This window comes from Rhinolophus sinicus, linkage group LG07 (genome assembly GCF_036562045.2).
Source record: "Rhinolophus sinicus isolate RSC01 linkage group LG07, ASM3656204v1, whole genome shotgun sequence".
Classification (NCBI taxonomy): Eukaryota; Metazoa; Chordata; class Mammalia; order Chiroptera; family Rhinolophidae; genus Rhinolophus; species Rhinolophus sinicus.
The window spans coordinates 55,897,232-55,917,264 of record NC_133757.1 but is presented as its reverse complement, the minus strand read 5'-3'; the positions used below and the strand labels follow the sequence as shown (position 1 = coordinate 55,917,264).

General features: G+C 52.7%; 1 protein-coding gene across 7 annotated transcripts in view; it reads right to left on the bottom strand.

Annotated features, from left to right (window-relative positions):
* TSPAN14 (tetraspanin 14) overlaps positions 1–17,421 on the bottom strand; it is a 53,125-nt gene extending 35,704 nt beyond the window's left edge. The window contains exons 1-2 of one of the 7 annotated variants that reach the window (XM_019749489.2): positions 17,212–17,349; positions 16,169–16,312 (exon numbers count right to left, since the gene is read on the bottom strand). The gene's annotated coding sequence lies outside the window, so the exon portion shown is untranslated. Of the gene's footprint in view, positions 1–10,704; positions 10,830–16,168; positions 16,313–17,211 lie in introns of those variants that run through there. The other 6 variants (XM_019749492.2, XM_074339698.1, XM_074339695.1 and 3 more) reach the window with 6 other exon arrangements.
* Between the last annotated feature and the right edge of the window lie 2,612 nt (positions 17,422–20,033).

Below are 20,033 nucleotides of genomic sequence, written 5' to 3'. Positions count from 1 at the left end.
CGGTTAGGGTGGGGGAAGGGAGGTTCCCAAAGTTCTGAGACCCTCAGGCCCTTGACTGCTAGCCCTGGATGACCTCCACGTGGAGTTCCAGGAAAGCCTAGGCCACCAGCTCTGGGCCCTCCCCACGAGTCTGGGGCCTTGGCTTCCTGTATGAAACTCTGAACGTAGCAAACGCAGCATTATGAGTTTCCACCAGCAAAAACCCACGACCTAAAACCTGTTGAGTTTAAGGAGCACCGAGGGTGAGGAGACATCTGTCTATCTTGGTACTGTCATCAGGAAAGAAGCAGAAGGAGGGACGGATGTGGGTCAGAGGAGGGAAGCTGGTTGGCTGTCGCCTCCCAGCTTCCCTCCTCAGCAGGAGAAATGCTGGGCCTGGAATGGAGGTCACCTAATCCAGTGATTTTCAAACTTACTATTTTTATTACTTTTTAAGCTACAGGAGCTTTTGTTCAAAAAAAACTCTGACCCAAAAACCCAGCATGGAAACGGGCAGAGCAGGTCATTTGCCAGCTCAGGTGGCTGGGGGTGGGGAGACGGGAGGCACTATGGGGTGCACACTTGAAAAAGACGGGCCTCGTGGGGCTGACCCCAAACTGCACAGAACATCAGAATTACTCAAGGAGCTTGTTCCAAGCTGCACACGGAGACTTCAAGGGAACTGCGACGACCTGGAAATTCACATTTTTAAGAATTGTCCTTTCCGGTTATCAGTTTGAACAAACCCCCACTGGCCAAATCTGGAACAAGGTGCACATCAAAATAAACAAGAATAGTGATGCATTTTAACTCTGAATAAAATAAGAATCCATGTGTCCCATCTAACATATAAATAAATGGATAAACAAATGGAGAAGAAGGGAAACTTCTTTATAGCACTATCCCAAACGACAAATGTAGAAGGAATTCATTGAATTAAATCATCACCCTTGAGCAACCATGACAGAAATAACTAAGCCTGTTAATCACCCTCCATGTCTCAGTCTGTTCTGGCTGCTATAACAAAACCACAGACGGGGTAGCTTATAAAGAAGAACGGAAATTGACTTCTCACAGTCCCGGAGGCTGGAAGGCCAAGATCGGGGCGCCAGCAAGGTCAGCTGAGGGCCCTCTTCCTGGCCCAAAGCTAGTACCTGCTGACCGTGTCCTCACAGGGTGGAAGGGGCAAGGCATCTCTGTGGGGTCTCTCAGAAGGGCACGAATCCCATTCCCAGTGGCCTAAGTGCCTCCCAAAGGCCTCACTTACCTCCTCATACCATCACGTTGGGCATTAGGGTTTCAGTACAACACGAATGGGCGTGGGGGGCACAAACATCCAGACCATCACAGGCTCTAAAATGCGTTGATGAGAGACAGCATATTTACTTCGTCTCCAAGTCTCTTGCCCACAGGACATGTACTAATTACCAAGACAAGAGGATAGTAACCTAGCAGTGGAGAACCCAGCAGACACCACCTTCATCAAGTGATCGCTGTTGTCATAACCTGTGTCTGAGTCAAGCCAACGTGGGATGGGTCCCTCCTGAGGGAGGGAATGCCCTGAGAAGGACACCTCACTTCCATGCTATTCCTGACGAAAATTCATAGCTTAAACCTCATCATGAGGAAAGAGCAAAGAAACCCAAATTAAGGGAGATTCTACAAAATAAATGACCTCAAGTCAAAATGTGGTTTGTGGTCATTTTCTTTTAAAGGGGTAGTGGGGTGGGGAGGGGCGAGGATAAAACACTCGGAAAACAATCCTAGGGCTCACACACAGGTCTCAAGAATGAGTCATCAGGCAGCTCATTCAACTGCAGTGGCATCAGCAGGCAGTCCCACCCCACCCAGGTGAGGCGGGGCCTGGGCACCCACAGGTGCTGCCCCCCACTTCTCAAGAAGCTGGGCAAAAGGAGGCCTGGCACCTTCCTGGCTTCATAGCAGCTTTCGCTCTGCTGCTAAAGGTGCAGCTGCCAGCTCATGGGAGGACGCAGAGCACATGCTGCCACATGCTGCATGGTGCCCTGGGCCCTGATTCTGTTTCTGAAAACCTAAGTCCACATAAAATGTCTACACCCAGAAGCCAGTTGCACCCAGTTTACAGTCACATCTCCAACGTGGACAAGACCCCAGGAGGCTAACGTGCCAGGACTTCCAAACCTCAGGAGGCCTGGACTCAGTTCTCTCTCCTCCCTGAAATTCTCAACGAAAGACTTGAAGACGGGGCGGCCAGTTGGCTCAGTTGGTTAGAGCGCGGTGTTCATAACACCAAGGTCACCGATTCAATTCCCACATGGGCCAGTGAGCTGTTCCCCCCACCCCCGCCACACACACAACTAGATTGAAAACAATGATTTGACTTGGAGCTGATGGGTCGTGGAAAAACACACTGTTCCTCCATATTCCCCAATAAAAATTAAAAAAAAAAGAAGAAGAAGAAGAAGACCTTAAGACCAAAAGGTTTCCGAGATTGGCAAGACTTAAAACAACCTGCCCAGATCCATCGACACACAAACTCACTCTGCTAGTCCCTCAGGGGGACCAGCTTTGTTGTGGGAGATAGACATCTCCGGACTTGTTTCTGCATGTTCAGGCACCCACTATGGACAAGGCACCCCGCGTGAGGCTGTGGAGCCCACGAAGGAGGACGGAGACCCAGGCCTGACTCAGCACACACTTCCCTCTACTAACTGGAGAGTCGGGTAGCTGCTGGAGGGCAGGGCTGGGCGGAAGGAGGAGGAGGTGGGCAGCCAGTCAGGGAATGCTATGCAGAGCAGATGGCTTAAGCATGAGCTAGATGAACCTCCACATGGAGGCACTCACCAGTTTGGGAGGAACGGTGTACTCTGGGATGGGGGGGCCACACTGCGATCTCACATGGCGGCAGCCAATAGACTCTCCAATGTGGACCGTCAACAGAGCCCCAGTGTGTCCCCAGCTCTGGAGGTGGTACCAAGATGCAACCTGAGTGACTGCCCTTGCAGGGCTGACACAGTTGGGGTGGGAGCGGCTCCTAAACACCACAGACGTTCTGAGTGATAAGTGGGCCCTCTCCTGGGGAGAAATAAATTCTGCTCCAATAACTGAGTCTTCAGCAGCCATTAAGGGAGTTGCCCCAGTACGGCACAAGGATTTGGCCTGCATGTCTACGGGAGATCTGAAATGTTCTCTTTGTAGGAGTTGCCCTACCCTCACCTTCTTCTCCCCCAACACAAAGTAACTATACAAGAGAATATAGAATGATACACATTTACTTCTTTTCTTCCCTGTTTTTTTTTTTTTTTCATGCCTGAAAGACATAAAGATTGTGGCTCTAAGATGTTAAAAATCTTTGTATCCAAAATTGCACAGTATGTTACAATATACTGTGTTTTAAGACAAACAAAACAACCCACTTCACTTCAAAGACAGCATTAGGAGCACCCCTAAATACAGCCCAGAATGGGGAGCTCATCAGCCCCGACAGAGCCTGCTTCCTGGCCTCTGAGCAACGCAAACAGCCTGGGGAAAAGGTTGAGAGCTAACAAAACAAACTTCCCAAACAAGCTATGAAAAGTGAAGCCTGCTGGAGAAAAATAAATAAAACAAAGTGCACTGAAAATGTCAAGAGAAAAAAAAAATTAGGGGTGGAGTGAGCAATAGATTTTTTTTTAATGCAAATCAATGGCGGGAAATTGCTGGAAAAGGCAGCAGAATCTGGAGTCAGATTAGCAGTTCAGTCCCTAAAACAGTCCCAGAAAGCCAGGGAGGGCCCCCCCACCCCAGCAGCTGAGCCGGGGAGCCCAGGGCTTCTCTAGCCCACCAGCGCTTTCACCCCCAGGCCTAGGGGGCAGCTCTTCCCCACAAACAACCACCGGCCTCCGCCGGAATGCAGGGAGTGCGCAGGCAATTCTAGTAAAACCTGGAAAGGTATCTCAAACTTTTCTCCACTACAAAAGTATTACCAAGAATAAAGTTACAGGGCCCCTTCTGAACTACTTCTTTCAACTTGAACATACACCAAAACGTCTTTATAAAAGACGGAATGCTTTGTGTTTCTACAAAAAGCCAGCAATTCTTATGCTGTCATCCAGCTGGGAGGCACTGGGCGGGGCAATGGCACCAGATGGCCCAGGGAGGCTCTGTGCTGCCCGTTCACAAAGGAAGGCTCCAATTACCCCTGGGCTCTGTGCCCCAAAGATGACCTTGCCAGCAGGCTCAGGGAGGTGCTGGCAGCTGCAGCTGCCAGCCAAGTCGGCTTTCTTGGTCCCCAGACCCACCTCTGAGACACCCCCAGCGCCCAGGGATACCTGCGGTAAACTGCACGCTAGAGAGGATGGGGCCCCCGACTGAAGCTGCCAGACCCAGATAAAGTCGACAGCTTTAAAGAGCACCAGACTGCGAAGACTGCAAAACCACAACACAGACTGAAGAAGATGGGAGCGCAACAGGGCGGGCAAGAAAGGTGTGTGAGCCAGGGCTGCTCAAACTTGAAAGTGAATGCAAATCACCTGAGAATCTTGTTAAAATGTAGATTCTGATTGAGTGGGTGTGAGGTGAGACCAGTCCCGCCCCCAGATTCTGCACCTCAACAAGCTCCTGGGTGATGCAATGCCGCCTGACAGGCCTGTGGGCAGTGCTTTGAACGGTGAGGGTGTAAGATGCCTAAGAGAAAAGCACCAATACTGAGGAAGGAAAACAGCCATTAAGGCAAGTCAGGGGAGGAAAGCCCACCCATCTTTATCGTGGGTTGATTTACAGGGACACGTTCAGCGTTCCTGGAGGAAGGCTCTCATTTTGAAGTTTTCTCATTATTTTAGGGCATCCCACTGCATCCTCACAGGTTATTTTTATTCCCATTTCACAGCTGTGGAAGCTCCTAACCAAATGATCAGTGAAGCGGGACTCCCTGCCCCTTGGGCGTCTTCCCAGAAGGCAGGCCTCCCGTGACGCAGGGCAGCACCACACACAGCCCAGAGCAGTGACACAGAGGCTGCTCCAGGCCCAGCAGACAATGGGAGGAAAGCCACAGCCGCCCAGGGGGTGGGGGCTGGGTGATCGCTGGGTGGGGAAAGGCAGATAAAGGGCCACACACCCACCCTGAAGGAGCAGAAGCCGAAGGATGGTTTTGCCTCCTAGAATCAGTAATAAAATAGACTCAATTTAAACTCAGGCCCCTCAGGAAGAGGTAAGGGGATATTTAAGTACAGAGGGTATCTCTATCTTACTGTTTTTGTTTTCACTTTTAACAGCCTGACTTCACTTTGGTGGAAGATAAGATAAAAGAGCTTTACTGCCTTTCCCCCAGGTTCAGAAAGGGAGTGTGGCATTTCCCAGAAAAGAGTTAATGCCAAGGTCTGAGGCAAGACGGCTTATCAGTGGGCTCCTGGTGCCTCACCCAGCCCCTGAGAACTGACCGCGTTAAGGGAGGGGGAATGGGTTTCCACGTGAAAACCACAGACCTCGGTGGGAGTGACCATTGCCACCACCGCCCCTCCAGAGCTCATGGAAGAACTGCCCTGGAGATATGCCCTCTGGTAACCCCATCTGATGACACTTCTAAAGAATATCCTGAGTTGGCAAGAGGGGTTCAGGGTAGTGACCAACTGTTTTGAAGTTAGATTCATAGAACTGAAAGAGTCACAGCTAGAAAGTTTCCGAAGTTCATCTAAACAATTCCTCCGTTTTTCAGAGACCTACGCCCATGGAAAGAAATTGCCAAGGTCAAACAGCCGGGGCTCACCCCCAGCATTCTACTTCCGTGTACTTTTCCACTTTTCCGAAACACCATGCTGTCTCCGTCATGACCTTTCCCAACCTCATTTGGGGCCAACTGCCCTGAAAGCAGCATCTGTTTCAATGCATTTGACAGTGAACACAGCCCTTTTGCCAAGGCTTGTACATTTGTACAACTTTTTTTGAAATAAGGACACTCCAGGGGGTCATCCTGTTTAGGCCTGGGACTTGCTTCCTAATTTATGAAACATGGCTGATGAGAGTCTGAAAAAGACAGTCAGGTTACTCTCAGGATCCATGCGTTTAAAGGGTAAAATAAAACGCTAAACACAAAAAAGCAAAGAGAGCTCCGAGTTCTCATACAAAACAACTCGATGTCAAAAGCAGGTGACTATTACAGACTCTGGCTGCGGTGTAGAAAGCAAGAGATCTATGGCCCCCAAGAGGAAGCTCATCTTGCCCACCAAAAAGTGGAAGAGCAGAGAGATGTTCAGATGCAAGAGGCAGGGGATGGTCCTTCCCAGTTGGAGAAAAATCCCCACAACCATACAGAGACCAAAATAAAAAGAAACTTTTCTCAACCACCCCTGCCACTAAATGCTAATAACTGTTCCTATACAGACTTCACGGGGAAGGGTCAGAAAGTAAAGGAAGAGCCCACTTGGTGCCTAGGAGTGGCTTTTTCTGGCCAGGAGGCAGTGCTCCCAGAGGCACATGTGCAGCTCCCCGTCTCCCCCACATCTCTCTTTTCTTCCCTCCCTTCTTCCTCTTCCTCCCAATTCTCCCATACCCTCAAGTGGCCACAAACAGGTGAGACCTCCCTCTGTCCCAGTGGACATGTCACCATCATTCTGATCCAGTAAGAGTGCTAGAACCTCTCTAAACAAAGAAATCCCAGCACCACTGGGGAGACGGGGTTCCAGCTGGGGGAGCTGATGGTGCGGCCAGGGAACTGCATGCCTCTAGCTCAGTGGGGAGATTCATGTCTTAAGGGCTTCCGCTGGTGCTGTGAGACCGCTGTCTGCTGCCTGCCCAGCTGCCTGCCTGCCCGCCTGAGATTCAAGAGCCCGGAGATGGCAGAACAAAGGAATATGGCTGTGGCTCAGGCAGCGGGGGAGGCAACAGGCCAGCCTGCCAACAAGCAGGCTTTTCTGCAGCTGAGTGCTCGAGTGAGGAACAGGAGACCCTGGGCTGAACACTGAGGTACAAAGGAAAGTGGGGGCCTGCAAGACTGACAACAACCCAGGCACGCGCCTGGCCCCCACCCAAGGGCGCAGCTGGGCCCGGATTGCTCAGACAGAACCCACACCCAGGGGCAGTGGGGCAGGTGGCTGGCTCACAAGAAAGGCACGGGGCACTCCCACTCCTTGCCCAGCTGCTCAGAACTCTTGTCCAGGGGGGGTTCCAGACACAGCATGGGGACTTGAGAGAGGGGAGGGGGATCTTGACAGAGGTGCCCGCAAAGGGCAGGGCCCCTTCTGAACTCCAGGGGTGGAGGGAGTGCTGGGAGGGGGCAGGGCCCAGGCTGGGCAGCTCCCACGGCATCAGAGAACACAGGAGGGGCCGCGGAGTGGCTGAGAGCTGCCCACCAAAGGACCTGATTAAGCACAATGGGCTCCTGCTGCCAGCAACAATTGCAACACTGGCCACCCCCTTCCTCCTTCCCTCCCCAGCAAAAGATCCACAATGGGAGGCAGCAGGAAACCAGGGCAGAGCCCATGAATAGCACCACTGTCAGCACCCAGGCCCCACCCCCTCAGCCCCACAGGTCAGTCCTAGCTGCCATCCCGCCATAATAGAAACCTCTGTGCTGCCAAGGCCCCAAGCCCCACACCACAGAGCTGTGGGCATGGGAGCCTCTGGACTTCTCCCAGGGTACCATGTAACAGCCATGGTGGGAGACAAGGCAGGGACACAGTCCCCAAACCCCGCAGCTCAGGATCATGTCGGGGCCACCTTTCCGCTTACAGCGGGGGGGGAGGGGAGGGGGGCCAACCAGTCCTAAAATCTGCCAGCCAGTCCTAAAATCTCCCTGCTTCTTGCCCTGCCCAGGCATGGCATGGCCAGAGCCACACAGGGAGACTATCGTCATGTCAGAGGCCCACAGTGGCCACAAGGATGAGGAAAAAGAGTTCCCAGGGCTCCCGGGCGGATCCCAGCAGATGGGTCCAACTCACGCCCTCGCTCTCATGGCCCCCTCCCTCGCCTCCCCCCCAGGAAGAAAAACTCATCTGCCCTCACCCCCTGCGTCTGCTATGAAAGGAAGCCGCTTGCTCAAAACAGAAAACGCATCTATTATTTACACCAGGTGCCTTCTACACAGGCTTTTTAAATCACAGGGTGGCAGTCAGGCTCAAGGCAGCCTGAAGCAGCACGAAGCCGGGGCTGCAGAGCAGGCAGGAGATGGGGGAATCCCAGAGCAGAGGAAGGTCCAGTGAGCCCGCGATGGAAGGCCTGACCCTCACACCAACTCCTGAAACTGAGGGAAAATCTGCTCTTCTAAAAGCTGATTCCCAGCTCCAGCTTGTTTGTCAGCCAAGACTCCTCCTCATGCCCCGCCCAAGTTCTGCAAACTCCTAGAGGCTCAAGCCCACATACTGAGCAGCCTCCCCCTTCCATCCCCCATCTGGCTCTGGCTGCCTCTTCACCCTCCTACATCACTTTTGATACACAGCCCTCATGGCCCACAGGGCACAGCCAAGGGCTGCAAACAACAGGTGCTAAGGAGACTGGCTGGTCTGAGCTGAAAACAGACTGTGGTGGGAACCAGCACACCAGCACCCCACTGTAGACCATCCAGCTCTAGGGTCCAACTGCAGAAATACAAGATCTCTCCAAAAGAAAAACTCAGCAGCTTTCATGCTCCCTCTTGCAATCAAAACAGCATGTTTCTTTTCCTGTTAAGCACCCAATGCCCGGACGCCTTGTCCAGACATCTCTGCGACGGAGCTACTACCAGCCTGTGCAAGGCGTTCCTTAGTTTGGCCGGCAGAAACAAAATACTGGACGCAACCTCAATGTCCATCAATGAAGGGCTGACAAAGCGAATCGTGGTTTCCCATACAGAGGAATAACACGCCGCAGTTTGAAAGAATAGCCTAAACTGTGTGTGCTCAACTGGAGCAATCCCAAGATAAACTTGAGAGTAAAAATCAGTAAGTGCAGACCAGTGTAATTAGCATACCAGCAAGAGAATAAACACACACGGAGTAGAGAAGCTTGACTAGGCACCCAACATCTGGTGACAGAGGCCTCAGGGGAGCAGAACTGAAGAGGTCAAGGATGGAAATGTTAATTTTCACTGTATATCTTTATGTGTGTTGCATCATGGATACATTTTTTTAATAAGAAAGTTAAACTGACATTTAAAATCCCTGAAGTTTGTGGCTGGAGGCACCCAAACTTTTACCTGGAGCTCTCTGCAGGGAATCTCTGGTATCTCTCTAAAACAAGGAGCAGTTGGGGGTGGGGGGAGTGCCAGCCTCCAGAATAAAGACTCACCAATTCAGAGTGCTAGCTACCTCCCTGCTCACAACTCCTCCCCAAGGCCCAAAATAGAAAGTTTTCCTAGGAAGGCCAAGAGCAGATTCTGAGAAAGGTAGAAAGGACACCTGGAGTTACTCCACACAGAGGACCCGGTGACACTGTAAGACTGTCAGGCGTGGGGTCTGAACCACAGGAGTCCCAGGCCCCAGCGGGGACCCTCCTCAGGGCCCTCCCCAGTCACCAGGGAGCATTAAGGTCCCAGTGTTACCAACCCATCCCAATTTTAGCAGCTAAAGAAAGCTATTTCAACAGATTTCTAGGCCTGGCCCAATTCCAAGGACAGGCTAAAAACAGTTTCTCCAAAATCAAAGCTCTAAATCCCAATCCCTTAACCACTAAACTCCATGTACCTTTCAGGAAATGGAAGCTGCAAGATGCAGTTGTGAGATGGATTTGTGTATTATTCCTTACTAAAGGGATACATATGTGTTGTTGAGAAGCTTCCTTTAACGGACACATCAATCAATACTCTGCACTGGAAGGACTGACGTATTTCCTCCAAGTGAGTTTCCCTCTAAGGAACAATATATTAACCATTCCAGTTTCTCCTGCTTCTCAGGGGTATGACACATGCCTATTAGAACCAAGACTGGGAGGGCCACTTGGGTGAGACCATTTGGAGGACAGGGAGTGGTTCATGAATGAAACACTTTCTACCTGGCGGAACTCCTGTGTCCCACCCCCAGGCCACCACAGCAGGCACTAAGGTGTCCTAACGACCTAAAGCTCATGACTGCCCAGGCCACAGAGAAAGACAACTGAGAAGAGAGGAGATGTTTGGCTCCTCTATTCCATGAGATACTTTCTGATGACTGCTCAATGTTCTATAAGTAGCCCCCAAATTAAGAAGCACAAATGAGATTTCACAACAAGTAGAAACACGCTGGCATTTGGAGCCCTCATACCTCAGCTGCCTCAACAAGTTCCTGCCCCTCACAAGCCAAGTCCACTCCAGCACAAAGCCCTCGGCAGCTCTTGCCCATCAGACTAAGACCAGTCCCTCTTCAACCATCTTCCGGCATGAATGGGCAGGGCCTAACACCCAGGTAGGCACAGATGCTCAATACACCAAACCCTACGACCACTCAGGTGGCACCTGCCCCACAATCTCATCTGTCTTCCCACAGAGAGCGCTCCAGGACCAGCCCACCCCACCCTGGACCTGGGTACATGCCACTCCCTCCTCCCTGCTCCCTCGCGAATGAACAACCAACCGACCACGACCACCAACTCTTTTGTTGACATGTCCCCTCAAAACTTATCTGCGTTTATACCAGTACTTGTATTTCACAGGAAGCAACTAGGACACAGCAGACAATCGCTGTGACAGGCAGGATGGCTGCCGGGAGCTGGCTTCTGTCACCACCACTGGTTCCCTGCAGGAGTCGAATCCAGTGGAACTTTGGGAAATGGGGAAGGCTCCACCCACTGCCAACAGGTTTTCTTCACACCCTTTTTTCTCACAATAGCAGGTGACCTGGTTCCTAAAAAGCTGGCTGTTGAGACAGGAGCAGCCGCAGGAGCAGGAGACACACCAAACAGGGTCATCTGTGCAGGTCTGGCCAAGTAGAGAGCAGGGGCAGAAGAAGAAGCAGGAGCCTCAGGCACGGAGGGGGAGGAACAAGGTTGGCTGCTGCAGAGATCGGAAGTCCTCAGACAAGGGAAGGAAGGGGGGGTGGGATCTGGACAGCAGAGCACAGTCCAGGCAGGGGGAGGAGATCCCCACAGCACCTCGCTCAGCCCAGCTCAAACAAGTAAGACAATGAGTCCCTAGTAGGTGGGAGAGGGAGGGTTCCATGAAGTTGTCAAACTGGTTTGCCCAGAATAGGGAGAGCAGGAAACACCAGGTACAGAGGCCAAGGAAAGAGGGTAAAGCAGGAAAGGTTGTCCAGAGTCAAATGGCTGTTGTCTGGCACCCAACAGATCTGGCAAAGGGCACCACCACTGGTGAGTGAGGCACAGGGAACCGAGGCCCAGGTCCACGCTAATTCCTGGGTGCAGAGGGCAGTCTAGCCAGCAGAGAGGGAGCCAGGAGACAAGAAGCCAGCAGACGCTGACAAGAAAAGGACCAGGGTTTCTGGAAACAAGGGAGTGATGCCCACAGGAGGGACACCACTCCTGAGGGACACGTGTGGGCAATGATGGGCTCAGGCCAGGGCAAGAATGAAAGCAGGCCCCAGGCAGCCTCCGGACACTGACAGCCTCTCCTTGACCAAACTTTAGTCAGGCCCCTTGGAGCCCTCTGCTCAACTGGACCTGACCTTGGGCGTCCATCTCTGTCCTTGTAAAGTCCAGTTCTTAGCAAGAATCCTGCTAAGTCAGTTTCGCCAGGATCCCCCACCCTCCATTCTGATCACCTTCCATATCCCCCAGGTAACCTCTGATCACCCTAACTTGCCTCTTAGGTTGAATAGGCAAGAATCCTGTTGGGTCAGGATTACCCTCTCAGAAATTTCAATCCATCAACCGACTTCACCCCCAGTTCCTCAGCTATAAATTTCCACTTTTTCTTGTCATATTTGGGGTTGAACATAACCTCTCTCTCACTGCAAAACCCCATTGCAGTCGTCCTTATACCTATCACGATATTTTGAATAAAGTCTGCCTTACTGTTCTAACAAGTGTCAGAATGGTTGTTCTTTAATAACGCAGAGCTTTAAGTCTTCCTGAATCCCTCACCCAGTGTGAGCACTATTATACTTGGTCTGGGGCTGACGGCCGTCTGCCTGGCCAAGGGGTGAAGGGCTGAAACCAGACAGCCAATCCACAGGCTAGGCAGACAATAGGGAAGTCACCTGGAGAGGAAACAGGGTCTCTTCACAGCAGTGTTCACAGCAAGCAGAGCCTCTCCGTGGAGCAGCCAGTGGCAGCAGCCAGGAGGAGGCACAGAAGGAGCAGGGCCCTGGGCACACCTGAGTGGGCCCTCCAGGCTGGGGAGCCAAACACTCCTGGCTGGTGCAAGTCACACCGATGGCTGACGGCCTGAGGAGTGGTGGGCGGATTGGACGGCGGAATCGCCCCTCCCTGGGAGGCCCAAATCTGAAGCTAAGGTGGTCGGATTCCTTATTTCTACTTGCCACTTTCCAGTGAGCCCAGGTTTCATGAGGTGCCCTGGTGGGCTTTTCTGATGCTGTGAGCACAAGACCCCACCTTGGGTCTGTGTATCCAGGGATATGCTGCTGCCCTCAGCCCTCCCAGGCTCAACGCTCAGACCCTGGGCTGTAGACAAAAGAGATTCAGGGGACACTCTTTTAATTCCAGTTGCTGTGAGGGCTACTCTCCCAGGTATTAGGACCAGGAATTCCTAAAAACCTCTTTTTTTTAATGTTCTCTGAGCCCTGCAGAGGAGATTAGCACAGGCCCCATAGCTGGTACACTTAGTCAGGGAAAACCCAGAGAGGAGGTTCACCAAACCCCCCTCAGGTCCACCCTGCCCCACCCTGTTCTGACCCACTCCTCTCCCAGCCTTACTCAGCAGGGAAGCCCAGCCTCAGCGCTCCCAAATCCCAGGGACACACAGAGTCTGAGGCAGCACCAGGAGCTCACCTCTCACCCAGGATCCCAGAGGCCACTTTAGAACCAATTGCCATGGCTTTCAGCTACGCAGCACAGGCTGACAGCGCCCAAGGAGGGCGGAGCTGGTCCCTCCAGCTATCTAGCTGATGGACAGCAGGGCTCTCTCTTGGCTGCTCAGACAGGGAGGCAGAGAAGTAATGACTTTTAACTCCAGCCTGCCCAGGCCCACTTACACGCAAATTACCAGGCTTACTGCCTCAACAAAAAAACCACAGCACCGCCCAGCCTGGCCCAGCCCCCTCACCCCACCAAGCCCAAGCGTGGAGGAAGTGGGGTTCCCAGAATCAGCTACTGGTGAGCACTTTGCTGAGAGCCGTCAGCGTGGCAGCAGCAGTCCTAAGCCAGAGTGTCAGGCCTAACTCGGGACCTTTGGATGCTGCTTCTCAAACCTGAAATGTGTACGCCTGCTTCACAGTAACCCCAAGAGAGGCAAGAAGGGCAGATTCTTCTCACTTTACAGATAAGAAAACCAAGCCCAGGAGGGAAAATAAAAATCAAAGGCTTGTCTAGGTTACTCAGCTAGAAAGCAGACACAACTCCAAAGCTGGCATCACCGCTGTCTACTCTATGAGCTGGACAATGTTATTCGTCTTCATGTGTAATTGGCTGAGGCTCTGAACACTTTCCACCAGCCAGACCCTGCGCTGTTCCAGCACAGCTACCTGTCCTACCTGAACCAAAAACACATGCTGCTAAGGGAGAAAACGGATGTGGAGAAATTATGAAAACCCAGCACGGATTCAGTCAGAGAAGACACTGATCTAATGGGAGCTAAGACAAACGAACAATGCTGGTATGCGCCTAGACCAAAGACTCTCCAAGCACTGGTCTACACAGGCCCCTGGGGACTCTGTGACCGGCCAAGAGTGGGAACACTGTTGTAGACCACCATCACCTCTCCCTCTATTCCAGATGGCAAAACAGAGACCCTGAAAAAGGAGTAAATATGACTCAGGATAGTGAGTTAACAACAGTGCAGAAGAACCTGCAGTCTTACCACCTCTACCAATGATTCCTGGCCCTGCTGGATGTCAGCAGAGACCAAGCAGGTGACAAAGCACAAAAGCAAGGTCCATAGTGTGGCCAGCTCTTTAACATCCTGCAAGGGTGGCAAGAGTGGAAATACAATTAACAAAGAGGTTCTACCCCCTTCTACAGGCCAGAGAACCAGCCCAGCCCCACACTCAAGCCTGTTCTCCAAGTGATTCCATCCTTTAGTAACCTCCTACACCCCTAGACCTGCAAGCTCAGCCCCAGAGTCCCAGAAGTGGAAGGGGAAGGTGAAGGCCTGTAGGGGTACCTCTACCTGCTCCTGCTTCTAGGAAAGGTGGCTGCCCCAACGGGCCACATACAAGTAGAGCATGGGGAAGTCCAAGGGCTGATGTGCCAGGGCAGTGAGGGGAGCAGGAGCCAGATTCCCTTCCCATGGACATTAACATCCCTCTTCAAAGGCCCCAGGAAACAGGGATGAGCATCCCAGTTCACAGCCCCTAGCAACAAGCCAGGAGCTAAACATGTGTCTGATAAGAATCCCTGGCCCGGACTCACCGTTAGTCCTTGGGCCCATGAATAAATGAATGAGCAAAAAAAGACCCAAGGAACTCAAGCAACTTGCCCAGGGTTCGAGAAGCAACCTGCCTCTGCATACCACTTCTTATTACCTTAACAGGTATTCTTGTTCACCATTCCCCTGCCCTTCAAATGTGGCACCTCAATTCATCTTTAATCTAAATAACATTTATTTGATTGATGCATGATCAATGTTCGTGGTGACACAGAAATATGACACTCAGACCTTGGAAAGAAGTCACAGAGGAAGGCACAGTTGGCGGTGGCAGGCCTTCGTGCTGTCCGCCAAATATTTCTAATCCTCTTCCCCTCCCCACCTTGTAAGGTAAGTATGGCCATGTGTCTGCTTTTGCCACTGAAATTCCACTTCTGGGTGGAAGCTTTAAGAAGAGCTGGGCAAGATTCATCATGCTCTCTGTCCCGCTGCCCAAGTGACCAGGAATGTTCCAATTAATCCACATGGGTCCCAGAATGAGGATAACCTAAAGCAGATCCAATAGGTGTGATGTGAGCAAGAAATAACCCTGTGTTGCTTTAAGCCTCTGAGACTTATATAGATTGTTCCCACAGCAAAGCCCATCTATCTAGACAGATGCACTGACTTACTCCCCAGTCTTTTGTGCACGGCCATTTGGGTCTCCCTTTCCCTGGCATTAGGGAGACAAAAGCTCCAACACCAGTCAAATCATCAGGGGTTCAGGGGTACCTGCTGTGTACCCAAACAGATGAGATGCTTCCAGAAGCAGGGGTCCAAGGGTACCAGTACTGAAGGACTTACTAGTTCCACTGTAGGCCAGGCTTATTCAGTGTATTCATCAACTTCAATCACTTCTGAGATGAAGGTGTTATCTCGATTAGAAATGAGGAAACCCAGCTCACACTGAGACCTTAAGCAAGTTACTCTGTGACCTCTCTAGGCCATCTTCCTCATCTATAAAATGGGACGTTCACATTATCTACCATGCTCTGTCATTTCAAGGGTTAAAGGAGTAAATACAAGTTTCTGAGATAGCGCTTGGTGTGCGTCTCACCAGTGGGCTTGAACTCCTGTTGCCTGAATGCCGCTGTGAAGCTGAGCTCAAGCTCAGATCAGTAAACACTATGACCACCTACTGCATGTCCAGCCTGGGCTCTAGGACCACAGAGAGCTGACAGTCAGCCAGGGTTGTGAGCCTGGAACAGTGCTTGCAACAGCGCCTGGCACCCTGGCACTCTCAGTCGTGCTTTGTTAAATGAATCGAAGATCACTTAGTGGCCAAGCAGTGGAGTTCAGAGATGTGGGGAAAGAAACTCTCCAACTGAAAGTGGGGTACAACAAAGGATGAGGCAAGAAGAGGAAAATCCGTGTGGTAGCCTGGGCTACTAAGGCCTGTCTCGCAGGCATCATGGATCCTCAGGATGGAACAAAGCTTGGAGGGAGATGAGAAGCTAGAAGGAACATGAGGCCATGATGGAGGAGTATGAGCTTCATTCTGAGGGTCCAGAGCCCAGGAGGATCCCTGGAAGGAAGTGTGCCTCATCCTTCCAAAGGGCTGGATGAATGTAGAGGGGATATAGGGGTGCTGGGCAACCTAATGCTCTGATGGCCTAGGCCTTAGGTTGCCTATCACAAACAGGGAGGGGTGGCCCAAGCATCCAGCAGGCACTAACTTCCCCTATTTTGAGGTCAAAGTTTAGGGGGAAGACTACTTTTGAGGATTTGGCAGGCAGCTCCACCCATTCCTATCAGCCCACAGCAACCCCACCTCAGAAGGAAGAGAGCTGAGCAAAGGAGAGTGGGTACCTGCAGAGGCTCCGAAGCAATGCCTTGCACTCACCGCCCAGGACGACTTGATGCCAGCAAACACCAGAGCCCAGGGTCAGCCAGCGGCCAGAACAGTACCAGGACCAACGCCTCACCCCACACGGGCTTCTGCATGGACTGCTCCTAGCCAGAGAACAACTTCACTTCTCAGATGTAGGTGTCCCAGATGTCCCATGGCCGAAATCCCTACCTACACATACACACACACACACACACACACACACACACACACACACACTTCCTACCCACCCGCACCACCTCCCCTTCCCTGCAGGAGCAGCGGCCCGGGAGGAGCCAACTCCATAGCCAAAGACTCAACTCGAGCGAAGCTCCAGTTAGGTCAGGGGTCCGGCTTTGCTCCCAAGCACAATCCCAAATGACCAACACGCAGACGCCGGGTCACCACTTACTCAAACTCGAGCCGCCAAACCCATGCAAGTGAGAGTGGGACGTATGGCCAGGGTGGGCGACTTGGAACATACCCAAGGCCGGGAGGGGGAAGGGAGGGGACAACCCTGCCTGGTCCGCACCACCCTCCACCCCTGGCCCGACCTCCGCGCGGCCAAGGGTCCGTGACGGAGCCAGAAGGAGTGCCCATCCCAGGACTCACAGCTGGGGACAGGGGGTAGAGCCCCAAACTGCGGCGGTCCAGCCTGTCCCTCTCCGAGAGCTCTCACCCCCGCCGGGCCCCTGCGCGCACCCGTCCGGGGACGCGGAACGGGCGAGAGCGATAGAACCCCGCGTGCCACCCGGGTGGCCCGCTAAGGCTCTCACTCCGCCCGGCGCCCGAGTTCGGCTCAGCGGGGTCCGGGCCAAGGCCTCCAGTCCCTCGCGGGCGATCCGGGCGAACAAAGCCAGCGCCGCCCGCAGGGCCGCCCCCGGGCAGGGACCAGGGAGCCTGAGGGGCCGAGCCCGGACCTGGGGAGCAGTCCTCGTCCCCAGAGGGCGCTCGGGGGGATCCGCCTCAGACAATGACGGGGGCAGGGCCCGACGCTCCCGCAGGAGCTCAGCGATCTACTCACCCGGGCGCGGCGGCGGCGACGGCAGCGGCGACGGCGGCGCGGCCCGGCTCAGCCGAGGAAGTTACAGCAAGTTCGGGAACGCTGGGCCGGAGGGCGCGACTCCGCAGTCGGAGTGGGGGGGGCGGGGCGCGGAGGGGCGGGGCCGGGGGCGCGGCGCGGCGCGGGCCCTGGTGGGGAAGGACTCCACTTCCCTGCGCCGCGCTCCTGGGACCGCCCCCGGCCCGCCCCTCCGCGCCCCGCCCTCGGCCCCGCGCCCCGCCTCCCGCACCGCACCGCCCCCAGCCCACGCGGCGGCAGAGGCGGCGGGGCCTGTTCCCGGACCGCCCCTTTGCCATGCTCGGGGGCGGTGCCGGAGGAGGCGGGGCGGCCCCGTCCGCCCCTCCCGTGGGTGTGTGGCGGAGGCCTTGCCTGAGCGGGGACTGGGCACTTGTGGCTGTCGTGAGCGCCGTGCGGAGGTGTGCTGCCAGGAAGCCGCGCGGGCCTGGCCTCTGACCCGACCCGAGCCTGGGAAAAGCGTGATTTGTGGGAGCCAAGGGGAGGCCACATCTCGAGGGATACGGGGGTGACCGGCAGAGGTGGGCGCAGAAATAGAAAAATGGCTGTGTTGAAAATAAGCAGCGTTCCTGCCGAGCCTAGGAGGCTAGGCGTGAGGGTAGGCTTCAAGAGAAAGGTAGTAAATTAACATTTTTAAAAAATTTATTTGCAAATTTGCATGTTTCTGGGCAATAAAGACTCGGCCCTGTGGGCCTTGGTGCTAAAAATACCTGGCTTTCTTTGGATCGCCTGCTGAGATTTGTTCCTCACCTTCATCCTGAGGTGCTGCTGGGAGGATTCTTGAGGGAGAGACTCCGGAAACAATCTGGGGTTGAGGGATATTCACACTGCTGCCTGGGCTCTGGTGTTTAAAAGACTGACCTCTGCCGTCTCAGCTCACCTGTCTGTAGAATGAGGCACAGGAACACTACTGATTCTTAAATCATTCATGGGGAGGTGGTTTGCTTGAGAATAGGAATAGATCACGAAATACAGATCTGTTTTAAAACTGGGACAAGAGACTGGTTGCACCACATTCTAGTATAAGCAACCAACAGGTGAAGTCCAATGTAAAGAGATCTTGAAAAGGAGACTGTTCAGTCCATTCTCAGTTTTTTGTTTTTGTTTTGTTTTGTTTTTAACAGGCTGCAGCCTGTCTGTGCCACCCTAGGCAGCTCAGGGACCTCCTTGGGGAACCTGTCCATTCACTCACTTGCGCAGTTAGTGTTAGATTGAGTGCCTGATGTGTGCCAGGCCTGTTTTGATGCTAGGGGATACAGCAGTGAACAAGATACCTGAGGCTTCCTGCTCACTAAAGCTTATTGTTAGTGGAGAAGGCAAATAATTGCAAATTAAAGTAAATGCTGGGACAAAACCAAAAACAATGGTCTGGAAGAGAGAATAAGAGCTACTTTGGATGGAGCCATCAGGGAAAGTGTCTTTGAGGAAAGGGATGTTGAAATGGAAGTCAAAAGAATGAGGAAATAGCCTTGAAAAAAGCTGGACAGAGACATTCCAGGTAGAGAGCAGTATGTGCTGAGGCCCTAAAAAAGGTAAGTTCTGGATATGTCCAGGAGCTGAAAGAAAACCATTGTGGCTAGAGTAGCCAGCCTAGGAAAGAGAAGCAGGATGAAGTGGGGAGGTGGGCAGGGGCCAGAACATAAAAGACTATATCAAGGAATGGAGATTTTTTTTTTTTTTAAGAGTTTTTGCAGAAGACTAACGTGTTCTGATTTACTGCTGTGCGAATAATAAATTGGGTTGGTGGCAGGCAAAACTAAAAGCAGGGGGCCATTAGACTGTTGTGGTAGTCCACGCCAAAGATGGTGATGGTGAAATTGTGACCACACTATGATTATTAGTTGAGAGATGCTATTTTGGACATGGACTTGACAGGACACATTGATAGGATGAATGTGGGGGTGGGGGTGGGGGAAGGAAATGGAAAACCAAAGATCACTCAAGTTTCTGACAGAAAGAAATGAATGAACAGTGCCTCATTTATTGGATGGGGTAGCCTGGAGGAAAGAGACTACATGTCAGGGAGGAACATTAAGAATTCTGCTTTAGCTCTGTTGAGTTTGAGATGCCCGTCAGAGATCCAATTGGATTGCTCAGTCACTGGGAGCTCAGAAGAGAGGGCTGGGCTGGAGGTGGGGCTTTGGGAGGCATCAGCTTAAAGACAGTAAAGGCTGTGGGATCCGAGGACATCACCTAAGGTGAGGAAGTAGTTACAGAAGAGGAGGGGGTTCAAGAAAGACCTAGAACAGTCAGTCAGAGGAGCCCGAGCAGGAAAGAAGACTGAGAAGAAGAGGCTGGGGAGGCAAGAGGAGACCCAGGACAGTGCTGTATCCCAGAGACTGAGAAAGGAAAAGTGTTTCCAGAAGGGAGCTGTGTTAGATGCTACTTAGAAACCAGATAAGATGAGGACAGGGAAGGATCCCTTGACTCGCGCAACATGAAAGTCATTGGTGAACATGATAAGGGCAGTGTCTCTGGAGTAGAGGGGTGGGAGCCAGACCATGGTAGAGCTATCATGTTTGGACAACTCGTCTCACAGATAACTAGGAGGGATCTAGAAAGGGATGTGGGATCGGAGGCTTTGGCAGAGATTGCTAGATGACCTTGATAGCTATTCTCCCCCTTTTCCTTCAGCATAGAATTTCAAATTCTAGCTGGCCACATGGCTTCCCAGAATAGGTGTGGACCCCCTTGCAGCTAGGTATGGTCATATGACTCATTTCCAGCCAACAGGAGGTAAGTAAGTGGTGGTGTCCATGTGCAACTTC